The following is a 12,293-nucleotide window of genomic DNA, read 5'->3' as shown; positions in this document are numbered from 1 at the left end:
ACTCCCATTGAATTATATTATCCATTTACATAGCTTCATCATAACATTTAGGTTCACCGCAATCAGTTAGTAAAATAGAGTATAAAGATAGAGAAAATCTTTTTTGAGGTCAACTTATCCTTGTTGACCATCTAACATTCACTAAGGTGTGTGGTATTTGTTGTTGCAGAGTATGAGGGACTATTGGAACATCATCCTTTTGAGTATCATCCAGCACTACATATTTATTTTCTTTATTCTCATGTTGTTGTCATAGATCTCTATACAACATGTTCTCATTGAATATTACATCCTTGCTTCTTACAATTTTACAATTTTTAGAATCCCAAATTCTATAACCAAATTAATCAATGTGATATCCAAAAAATATACATTTATTTGACTTAGCTTCTACCTTGGTTCTATTTTTAGAATCTATATGTGCAAAAACTTCAAAACTAGAGGTTTTGAGAAAAGAATTACTCACCTTCTTACCAATCCATGCTTTGTCTAGAATACCATAGCCCAAAGGAGTAGAGGGAAGTCTATTAATCAAATATACAATAGTATCAACAACCTCTTCCCACATTTTTAAGAGTATCCCAACATGCAACCTCATGCTCCTTACATGCTCCATTATTGTCTCATTCATGCATTCATCCACTCTATTTTCTTGTGGAGTCCTTGAAACAATTTTTTATCTATGAATACCATTAGTAGAGAAATAATCTTCAAATTCATAACTACAATAATTACCACCATTATTAGATCTAAGATATTTTACCCTTTTACCAATGTCTTTTTCAACCAAGCATTTCATTTCTTAAAATTTTGAAATACATCATATTTTTGTCTAAGGAAATAAACCCATACTTTTCTAGTGGCATCATCAATAAATATAACATAAAAATGAAATCCACCAAGGGAAGAGACCTAAGCTAGTCTCTATACATCTGTATGCACAAGCTCTAATTTCTCATTCTTTCTTTCCTTCCTAGTCTTCAGAAAACTCACTCTCTTTTGTTTTCCATACACACAACTTTTACAAAATTTCACATTGATACATTTCAAACTTGGTAAAGCTTTCATTGAATGAAGTAATTTCATACTTTTCTCACTCATGTGCCCAATTTTGTTGTGCCATAGCATTGTATCAGAATCTACAACAATTGTTTGTTCTCCCTCCTCAACTATAGAAATTATTCCCAAATGTTCATTTTTCTCTAAATCAAATAAAGTAGAAGGAACAATATGATCTTTACAAAGATATAAGGTTCTTACTTTCACACCTTTTTCTAATACGAGGGAACCTTTTGAAACCTTCCAATTTTTATGATTAAAAGGAACTACATAGCCCTTAGCACCAAATTACCCTGCTAAAATTAAATTCCTACTTAGCCTTGGAATATGTCTTACCTCATATAGTAGCCAATGATTCTCATTCTATAACTTAATATTAACTTTTCCCTTTCCAACAATTTGATAGAGTTCATTATCTCCCAATTAAACAAGCCCAAAATCCCCTTGGACATAATCAATAAAATAACCTCTATGGGGTGTAGCATGAAATGAAGCCTCAGAAGCTAAAATCTAAGAATCATCACACTTTCTAAAGAAAGAAGAAAATTATGCTCTTCAGATTTTTTACTTACCACATTTTCCTCCCTGTTCCCTTCTATTTTATCGTCTTCATTATTCTTTTGAGTCCATGAATCTTTTTTCTTATGCCCCGATTTGCCATAGTACCAAAAATCTCCCAATCCTCTATGTAGACACCTAAATCTAATTAGATCACTAAGTAATCTTATTTAGTCATCTTCTAGGATATTATTGATTAAATATTTAATATTTAATTAATTAATCACCATCCCTTAGTTAATTAATTAATTTAATTAACTATAGTCCAAATTGATAAAATTAAATGACAACCTAAAGTCAAATTATCAATTAAATCCCTATTCTTCTATCAAATTAAATAATTGTACTATACCCATTTAATTTAATCACACATACCCTTTTATTAAATAAATCATTTAATTAATCAATTCCCAACCCCTACTAATTCCTAAACCCTATCATTATCCAAATCCAACCCTTCCACCCATGCTAACCTCACTTAGCTAGCTAATTAACCTATCTCATTAATGATAAGCCACTTCATCCTCATCCCCTCCTAAGCTAAACCTAATCATCTTCATAAACATGTGTATAACTTTAAACAAAGGTTAAGACTTCCTAACCCAAATTAAAGTCAAACTCCCATCCCATCCTTCTTACATTCCTATCTAAGGGACTTTAAGGCTCTCACATGCCTTAATGGCTCTCTAAGGCCTCTGGCATCCTACTTCCACACTCCTTCTCCCTTATAACTCCCTTTGACCCTTCATTTTGACCATCTTCCCCCATCCAATCCCCTTGTTACACTTGTCACAAGGCTATGGACTTGAGGAAGCACAATCCATGTGCTCCCCCTTCCTTGCATCCTAGCCCTCACTCATCCTTTTTCCATCCTTGCATCCTATCCATCCATCTCACCACCCCTTAGCCTATAATTTGGACCCCTCCCCTTTCACAATCTATTCACTTCCGATGAAAATTTATAATGTTATTTTGAGAGCTCTCAAAATAAAAAAATACCATATATAATGGAAAAATCCATCCATGGTCCTATTGTTAAATCCTTCACTCAACCTCATAATTGACCATAATCTATCACTTGAATCTTGAGATCATCTTGAGCACACATCCACCATAGTTTGGACACATCGACGTATTAAGGTTGCACTTGGTGAGCTAACCATACTTGTTTTGCATTTCTCTCTCGTGTCTCCTTTGTTTTCTCTTAAAGTTTGTTGTATTTTCTTAGTTTGTGAATGCTAGATTTACTTTAATGTTCTTTACATACTAGGATTTCACAGCATACATTTTGGCACACCCAGTAAGAGCCTGCATTCAAATCATTTTAACGGTTTTACACTTATGTTTATTAATCTAAAAACTCACATATTGTGCTTCTCACTTTGTGTGTTAGGTTTTTAACCATGTTTGCAAGTTTATTAGTCCCAATATAGGCAATGCACTCCCAACCATCTCATCCATTTTCTCAGAGAAATATCTAAAAACACTTTGTTTTTAGAACTTTTAGTTACAGGTTTGTAGGAGAATCTTTGCAGGAATGCGAACCCACAAAGGTGGGATCACTTTCAAAACTTATCCTAATCACCATGTGATTATTTAAGCCCTCTTCTTCATTCATTCATTCCTTTTTTCCATAGGATCATTTGTATATGCCAGTGGGTTTTCTTACTATACATGCAAGATCTCTCTACCACAATGTTATTCCAAAAAACCCTTATTGAACTTCTCCCCTCAAACGCATAGTAAAATTTATCCATGGGAATGCTTAAAAAATCCATGAGATCACTATGTAAGTATTTCATCCACTATCCATATTTTTTTCTTTTTTCACCAATATTTCGGCCATGATCTCACAAAGTTTAACTGCATTCCTACATTATAGGATCGCAGGTTGACTCTTGTGTGTTCATGGGTGTGTTTAATTTTGTATGTTAAAATCTAATAGGTGGAATAGTGTGTAGGTGCTACTTCATGTAGAATTTTTACTTTTTGAAAAAAAAAATCAATCTCAAATGCCCTATATAAATTTACAAACTTGCTATAGAATGAATGGTTAAATAGAAAACAAAAGCATGAATGCTAAAAGTTAAAAGGAATGACTACAATGAACATTTGATCTAAATATTAAAGAATATTTTGGATTAAACACTTTAAATTAGTGGTTAAAAAAAATTTATACAATCTTGAATGACTTAAGGAAAATTGTTCTTATTCCCATCCTTTTCAAAGTTGTAATACATGCAATTTCTTATGTTGACCATTGTTGTCAAGTTGGAATAAACTTTTTTATGATAATCATGAGTTTTCAAGTTATCAATAGGCAAGAAACTAAAGTTTCAAAAATAGAATGAACATCTTTGAGTTCTCTCTTTCTTGCAAAATAGAACCATTTAAATACGTGATGCATGTACAGAAAGTTGTTAGCAAGATCATCTACAACCTAGGAGTGCTTGTAGTAAGTTCATCATCCTCTAGGAAGCACGTCCCCTTTAGATAGAAGCTCAAACTAGTCAAATCCTTTGGCTACTATATAAATGAGAAGAAGTATAAAATTTATTGCTCAATCAGGCAAGTTTGGGCGGTACATTTCTGGGGGTAGCCTCAGGTGGAAAAATTTTCTCATTATTTTAGCATGTCCGAAATAGATTCTTAAGTGTATCATGTATGTAAAAATAGATTGGCTATCTCCATAGATCTAATTATGAACCAACTTAGTAGCTACTCTTTTATCCTTGATGTGTTACTCATGGTGGAAGAGAACATAAGGCTTCTCTAAAGTTACCTCACATATGTATTTTCCCTGGTAGAGGCATAAGGTTACTTGGGTTTCATCTCCAAGATTCATTGTCCCCACAGAAGGGGGGCTTATATTTTTTATACCTTGAAGTATCATTGACATATAATTTTGTTGATCAAATCTTTTTTAGAAAAAATAGTCCATCAAGATAATTGAGAGGCAAGGGGGGGAGGGGGGAGGGTGTGAATGAGTTATCCAAAAATTAAAACATTTATCTTCTTTAAATAAAATTAACCATTCAACCAAAGTAAACATCAACCAAAAAAATATGCACATAGACAATTACACTAGATATATTAATTAGTGAAACCCTTGATTAGAGGAAAAACCCCGGTGGGAATGATGCCCACAAGATGATTTATTAATATAAATATTCTTTGTTAGAGGATGGACCCTGTTAGGAGTCTATTACAAAATTTAGTACATATGAATCCATATTAGGAGACTTTGAATCCTTGTTAGGAGATTCCAACCCTATTAGGAGTTGTGCCAACCCTTTAAGGAGTTGTACTATAGTGTATGCAAGAAGAGCTCACAACCCAAACATGCAATTTCAATTACAAGGAGAGCTAACTACCCAAAAAAGTAGTTTACTATTAAGTTCCTCTTTCATCTATTTTTTCAACCAAACCAATGACTATTAGACCTTGTAGACTAGGTCACAAACCTCAAATCCAAATATCAAACCTCGGATCACACAATAAAACCTTGGCAATGAAGTTTCCTTCACTTCTGCTCTACTTTGCTCAACTTCGCAATCTGCTCTTATACTGCTTACAAAATTACTTCTCCATGTCATACTTGATAAAGGAGAATGTCCTTCCTTTATATTGAGTCCATAAAAAAATTCCTTGAGTTGGCTGTTAGACCTTCTCAATTAATTATTATAGGACCACTTAAAGAACACATTACACTTAGCGATAACATTAATTTTTTATCTTGGAACTTGAATAATTTTTTGTACATCCAATATTAGGATGAGCAAACTTAGCCACATCATCACCAACATGTCTTCTTCACATCCTCAACCTTGATTCTTAGAATATAAATTCTACTAAGAGATATAACAAGTTTACTAGAACATGCCTTAGTAAACTCTGTCTTAGAAAAAACATCAATAAAACTTATGTAACTTCTTCTGGACTAAAAATTTCTTCACCCAACATTAACTACATATAATAATACTCAAAAGTATCTCCCATAACCTCAAATAGTAATAGTACTCAACTATCCTTCTGTACTAACTTGGTATTTTTGTTATTCTTTTGTCAGATATCACAAAAGACTATTATGTTGACATCAATGAAAAAATTAGTCATGAATGTAAAATATCTACAATAGGGTATGTGCAGGATCATGGTGTACCAAACTATGGCCTTAAGTGGCAGTGAAAAATCAACAAATTAGGTTTATGTCAACTTGACACATAATTTTGAAGTGGTTATGGACTTTATATCAAAAATTTGTAAGAAAATAATCTGTAAGAAATTGAATGGAGTTTCTAAACTACCAGGCCTTATCAGGAGAAAATAATAATTAATTGGTCAAAAGTTTGAATTTTAATGCAGTACTAAGAAAATTTCAGTGCGAAAATAAAAAGTAGGTGTATGTCTGACCACCTTAATCAAAATCAAATCATAATTTTTTTAAATATAATTATAGATATGAAAATTACACTCATGCCTGGATGTGATGCATATTTTTTGGTATTTTAATTTCAAATAAATAATTAACTATAAATTTTTTACCAAAACTTTTTCGGAAAAAAAAAAGTCCTGTGTCTGACCACCCTAACTAATAGAAAATTTTACCAAATTTAAATTATTATTTTTTCTTATACTAGCTGAAGTATAGAATGTGACGCAACTTTTAGATTTAAAAAATGTTATACCGTTTGAAAGTTATAGCTATTTTTCAATCAGTATGTCAATCAACACTTTACAATTATCTTCATTGATAATTAACTAATAAATACTTATCGAACTCGAAATTTGATAGAAATTATAGTTATGGAATCTAGAGATCGATATTAAAAAACTCTTTTCGTTTTATTCAATTTCGATTAAAATAACATTGTCAGACGGCTACCCGAAGTCTGAGTATCACTAAAACCCTCTTCAAACACATCTTTTGGGTTGATCGGGTAGGCTTGGTATTTACCAAGCCTAATCAGATATCCGATTATAAATCAGAAATCCGATATGTTGAGGTGGGAAAATTTAAAATCTCAACCCATTTTGGAGGGAAAATTGGATTTAAACGTCACAACTTATTATTTCTAAATTATTTCACTTATATTACTATGTAAAGATGTATTTTAATATATATATATATATATATATATATATATATATATATATATATATATATATATATATATATATATATATATATATATATATATATATATATATATATATATATATATATATATATATATATATATATATATATAATAACATAATGTAAACATATAAGATATAATCTAACAATATATACTAATATACTATGTTAATCTTATTACAATCTATAAATATAATTTATATTATTATTATTATTTTTACTAAATATAATAACGTAATTTTTATATATATAAAATATGTATTCTATATTATTATATTAAAATGTATGTTATTAATATATATATATAATAACGTAATATATTAAATATAAATATATAATATGTATTATATATATTATTATATTAATATGTATGATATTAAAATATATTTATATGATAACATAATATTTTCATTAAATATAATAAAGTAATACATATATATGTTATTAATCTATATATAATAACGTAATATTTTTATTAAATATAATAATGTAATATATATATATATATATATATGTTATTAATAGATATGTATATTATTAATATATATGAGTCAAAGGGGGTCATAGGTCAACCATTTATCCCTTTTGATGCATTAAACGATGACATATGTCCTTAGGGGTCCTAAGAGCCCTAGGGACATATTACAATGGTTAATATGGGTCAAAGGAGGTCATAAGGTGACCTATGACCCTTTTTGATTGATTAAATGATGATATATGTCCCTACGGGTCCTAAGACCCCGAAGGACATATTTGAATCGTTCATATGGGTTAAAGGAGGTCATAGGGTGACCTATGATCACCTTTGACCCATTAAATGATGACATATGTCTCTAGGGGTCCTAGGACCCCTAGGGACATATTCAAATCGGTAATATGGGTCAAAGGGGGTCATAGGTCCCTTTAACCCATTAAATAACGACATATGTCCCTAGGGGTTCTAGGACCCCTAAGGACATATTCGAATGGGTAATATGGGTCAAAGGAGGTCATAGGGTGACCTATGACTCGCTTTAACTAATTAAACAACAACATATGTCTCTAGGGGTCCTAGAACCCCTAGGGACATATTCAAATGGGTAATATGGGTCAAAGGGGGTCATAGGTCACCCTCTTTGACCCATTAAACAACAACATATGTTGGTAGGGGTCCTCGAACCCCTAGGAACATATTTGAATGGGTCATATGGGTCAAAGGGGATTTTGACCCATATGAACAATTAAAATATGTCGCTAGGGGTCCTAGGACCCCTAGGGACATATTTGAATCGTTCATATGGGTCAGAGGGGATTTTGACCCATATGAAGATTAAAATATGTCGCTAGGGGTCCTAGGACCCCTAGGGACATATTCGAATCGTTCATATGGGTCAGAGGGGTCATAGGTGACCTATGACCCCCTTCGACCCATTAAAAGATGACATATGTCTCTAGGGGTCCTAGCACCCCTAGGGACATATTCGAATTGTTCATATGGGTCAAAGTGGGTCATAGGGTGACCTATGACCCCCTTTGATTAATTAAATGACAACATATGTCTCTAGGGGTCCTATAACCCCTAGGGACATATTTGAACTGTTCATATAGGTCAAAGGGGGTCATAGGGTGACCTATGACACCCTTTGAACCATTAAATGATGACATATGTCCCTAGGGGTCCTAAGACCCCTAGGGACATATTCAAATAGTTCATATGGGTCAAAGGGGGTCATAGGTCACCCTATGACCCCTTTGACCCATATGACCAATCCGAATATCTCCCTAGGGGTCCTGAGACCCTTAAGGAAATATTCAAATCGTTCATATGGGTCAAAGGGGGTCAAAGGGTGACCTATGATGCCCTTTGACCCATTAAACGACGACATATGTCCTTAGGGGTCCTGAGACCCCTAAGAACATATTTGAATCGTTCATATGAGTCAAAGGGGGTCATAGGGTTCCCTATGAGCCCTTTTGACTCATTAAACGACGACATATGTCCCTAAGAGTCCTAGGGATATATTCGAATGGGCCATATGGGTCAAAGGGTGCCATAGGTCACCCTATGACCCCCTTTAACCCATTAAATGACGACATATGTCCCTAGGGGTCCTAAGACCCCTAAGGTCATATTCGAATCATTTTTATGAGTTAAAGGGGGTCATAGGGTGCCTTATGACACCCTTTGATCCATTAAACGATGACATATGTCCCTAGGGGTCCTAGGACCAATAAGAACATATTTGAAGCGTTCATATGGGTCAAAAGGGGTCATAGGGTGACCAATGACCTCCTTCGACCCATTAAACGACGACATATGTCCCTAGGGGTTCTAGGATCCCTAAGGACATATTCGAATGGGTAATATGGGTCAAAGAGGGTCATAGGGTGACCTATGACTCTTTAGCCCATTAAAATATGACATATGTCGCTAGGGGTCCTCGGATCCCTAGGAACATATTCGAATGGGTCATATGGGTCAAAGGGGGTCATAGGGTGACCTATAACCCCCTTTGACCCATTAAACGATGACATATGTCCCTAGGGGTTCTAGGACCCCTAGGGACATATTCAAATGGGTCATATGGGTCAAAGGGGATTATAGGGTGACTTATGAACCCCTTTGACCCATTAAATGACGACATATATCTCTAAGGGTCTTATAACCCCTAGGGACATATTCAAATCGTTCATATGGGTCAAAGGGGGTCATAGGGTGACCTATGACACCGTTTGACCCATCAGACGATGACATATGTGCCTAGGGGTCCTAGAACCCTTAGGGATATATTCGAATCATTCATATGGGTCAAACGGGGTTATAGGTCCCTTTGTCCCATTAAACGATGACATATATCGCTAGAGGTCATCGAACCCCTAAGAACATATTCAAATGGGTCATATGGGTCAAAGGGGGTCATAGGCTGACCTATGACCCCCTTTGACCCATTAAACAACAACAGATGTCTCTAGGGGTCCTATAACCCTTAGGGACATATTCAAATTGTTCATATGGGTCAAAAAGGGTCATAGGTCACCCTATGACCCCCTTTGACCCATTAAACAATGACATATGTCCCTCAAGGTCTTAAGGATATATTCTAATTGTTCATATGGGTCAAAAGGGGTCATAGGGTGACCTATGCCCCCTTTTGACCCATTAAACGATGACATATGTCACAAGAGGTCCTCAGATCCCTAAGAACATATTCGAATGGGTCATATGGGTCAAAACTTTGACCCATTAAACGATGACATATGTCGCTAGGGGTCCTAGAACTCCTAAGGACATATTCGAATTGTTCATATGGGTCAAAGGGGGTCATAGGGTGGCCTTTGATCTTTTTTGACCCATTAAACGATGACATATGTTGCAACGGGTCCTCGGACCCCTAGCAACATATTCGAATGGGTCATATGGGTCAAAAGAGGGTTTTGACCCATATGAACGATGCAAATATGTCATTAGGGGTCCTAGGACCCCTAGGGACATATTTGAATCGTTCATATGGGTCAGGGCGGTCATAGGTGACCTATGACCCCCTTTGACCCATTAAATGACGACATATGTCGCTAGGGGTCCTAGCACCCCTAGGGACATATTCAAATTATTCATATGGTTCAAAGGCCCTATGACCCCCTTTGACCCATTAAACGACGACATATGTCTCTAGGGGTCCTATAACCCCTAAGGACATATTCAAATTATTCATATGGGTCAAATGGCATCATACGGTGACCTATGACACCCTTTGACCCATTAAATGACGACATATGTCTCCAGGGGTCCTAAGACCCCTAGGGACATATTCGAATCGTTCATATGGGTCAAAGGGGGTCATAGGGTGACCTATGATGCCCTTTGACCCATTAAACAACGACATATGTCCTTAGGGGTCCTAGGACCCCTAAGGACATATTCGAATCATTCATATGGGTCAAAGGGGGTCATAGGGTGCCCTATGACCCCCTTTGACCCATTAAATGACAACATATGTCCCTAAGGGTCCTAGGGACATATTCAAATGGGCCATATGGGTCAAAGGGGGTCATAGGTCACCCTATGACCCCCTTTGACCCATTAAACGACGACATATGTCCCTAAGGGTCTTAAGACCTGTAACGACATATTCGAATCATTCATATGGGTCAAAGGGGGTCATAAGGTGCCTTATGACACGCTTTGACCCATTAAATGATGACATATGTCCCTAGGGGTCCTAGGACCCTTACAGATATATTCGAATCATTCATATGGGTCAAAATGGGGTCATAGGGTGACCTATGACTCCCTTTGACCCATTAAACGATGACATATGTCGCTAGAGGTCCTTAGACTCCTATGAACATATTCGAATGGGTCATATGGGTCAAAGGGGGTCATAGGGTGACCTATGACCCTTTTTGACGCATTAAACGATGACATATGTCTCTAGGGGTCCTAGAACCTCTAAGGACGTATTCGAATTGTTCATATAGGTCAAAGGGGGTCATACGGTGACCTATGACCCCCTTTGTCACATTAAACGATGACATATGTCTCTAGCGGCCCTATAACCCCTAAGGACATATTCAAATTGTTCATATGGGTCAAAGGGGGTCATAGGGTGACCTATGACACCCTTTGACCCATTAAACGATGACATATGTCCTTAGGGGTCCTAGGACCCCTAGGGACATATTCGAATCATTAATATGGGTCACCCTATGACCCCCTTTGACCCATTAAACGACGATATATGTCTCTAGGGGTCCTATAACCCCTAGGGACATATGTCGTAGGTCACTCTATGACCCCCTTTAACCCATATGGCTCATTCGAATATGTCCCTAGGACCCTTACGGACATATTTCATCGTTTAATGGGTCAAAGGGGGTCATAGGGCACCCTATGACACCCTTTGACCCATTAAATGACGACATATGTTCCTAGGAGTTCTAGGACCCCTAAGGACATATTCGAATGGGTAATATGGGTCAAAGGAGGTCATAGGGTGAACTATGACTCTCTTTGACCTATTAAACCACAACATATGTCTCTAGGGGTATTAGAACCCCTAGGGACACATTCAATGGGTAATATGGGTCAAAGGGGGTCATAGGGTGACCTATGACCCTCTTTGACCTATTAAACTACGACATATGTCGCTAGGGGTCCTCAGACCCCTAGGAACATATTCGAATGGGTCATATTGGTCAAAGGGGGTCATAGAGTGACCTATGATGCCTTTTGACCCATTAAACGATGAAATATGTTCGTAGGGGTTTTAGGACCCTTAGGGACATATTCGAATGGGTCATATGGGTCAAAGGGGGTCATAAGGTGACTTATGACCCCTTTTGACCATTAAACGATGACATATATCTCTAGGGGTCCTATAACCCCTAAGGACATATTCGAATCGTTCATATGAGTCAAAAGGGGTCATAGGGTGACCTATGACACCCTTTGACCCATTAAACGATGACATATGTCCGTAGGGGTCCTAGGACCCATAAAGATATATTTGAATCATTCATATGGGTCAAAGGGGGTCATTGGGTGGCTTGTGATCGC

This window comes from Cupressus sempervirens, chromosome 5 (assembly GCF_028749045.1).
Source record: "Cupressus sempervirens isolate cs-2001-9-10 chromosome 5, ASM2874904v1, whole genome shotgun sequence".
Lineage (NCBI taxonomy): Eukaryota > Viridiplantae > Streptophyta > Pinopsida > Cupressales > Cupressaceae > Cupressus > Cupressus sempervirens.
This window is presented reverse-complemented; position numbering follows the sequence as displayed.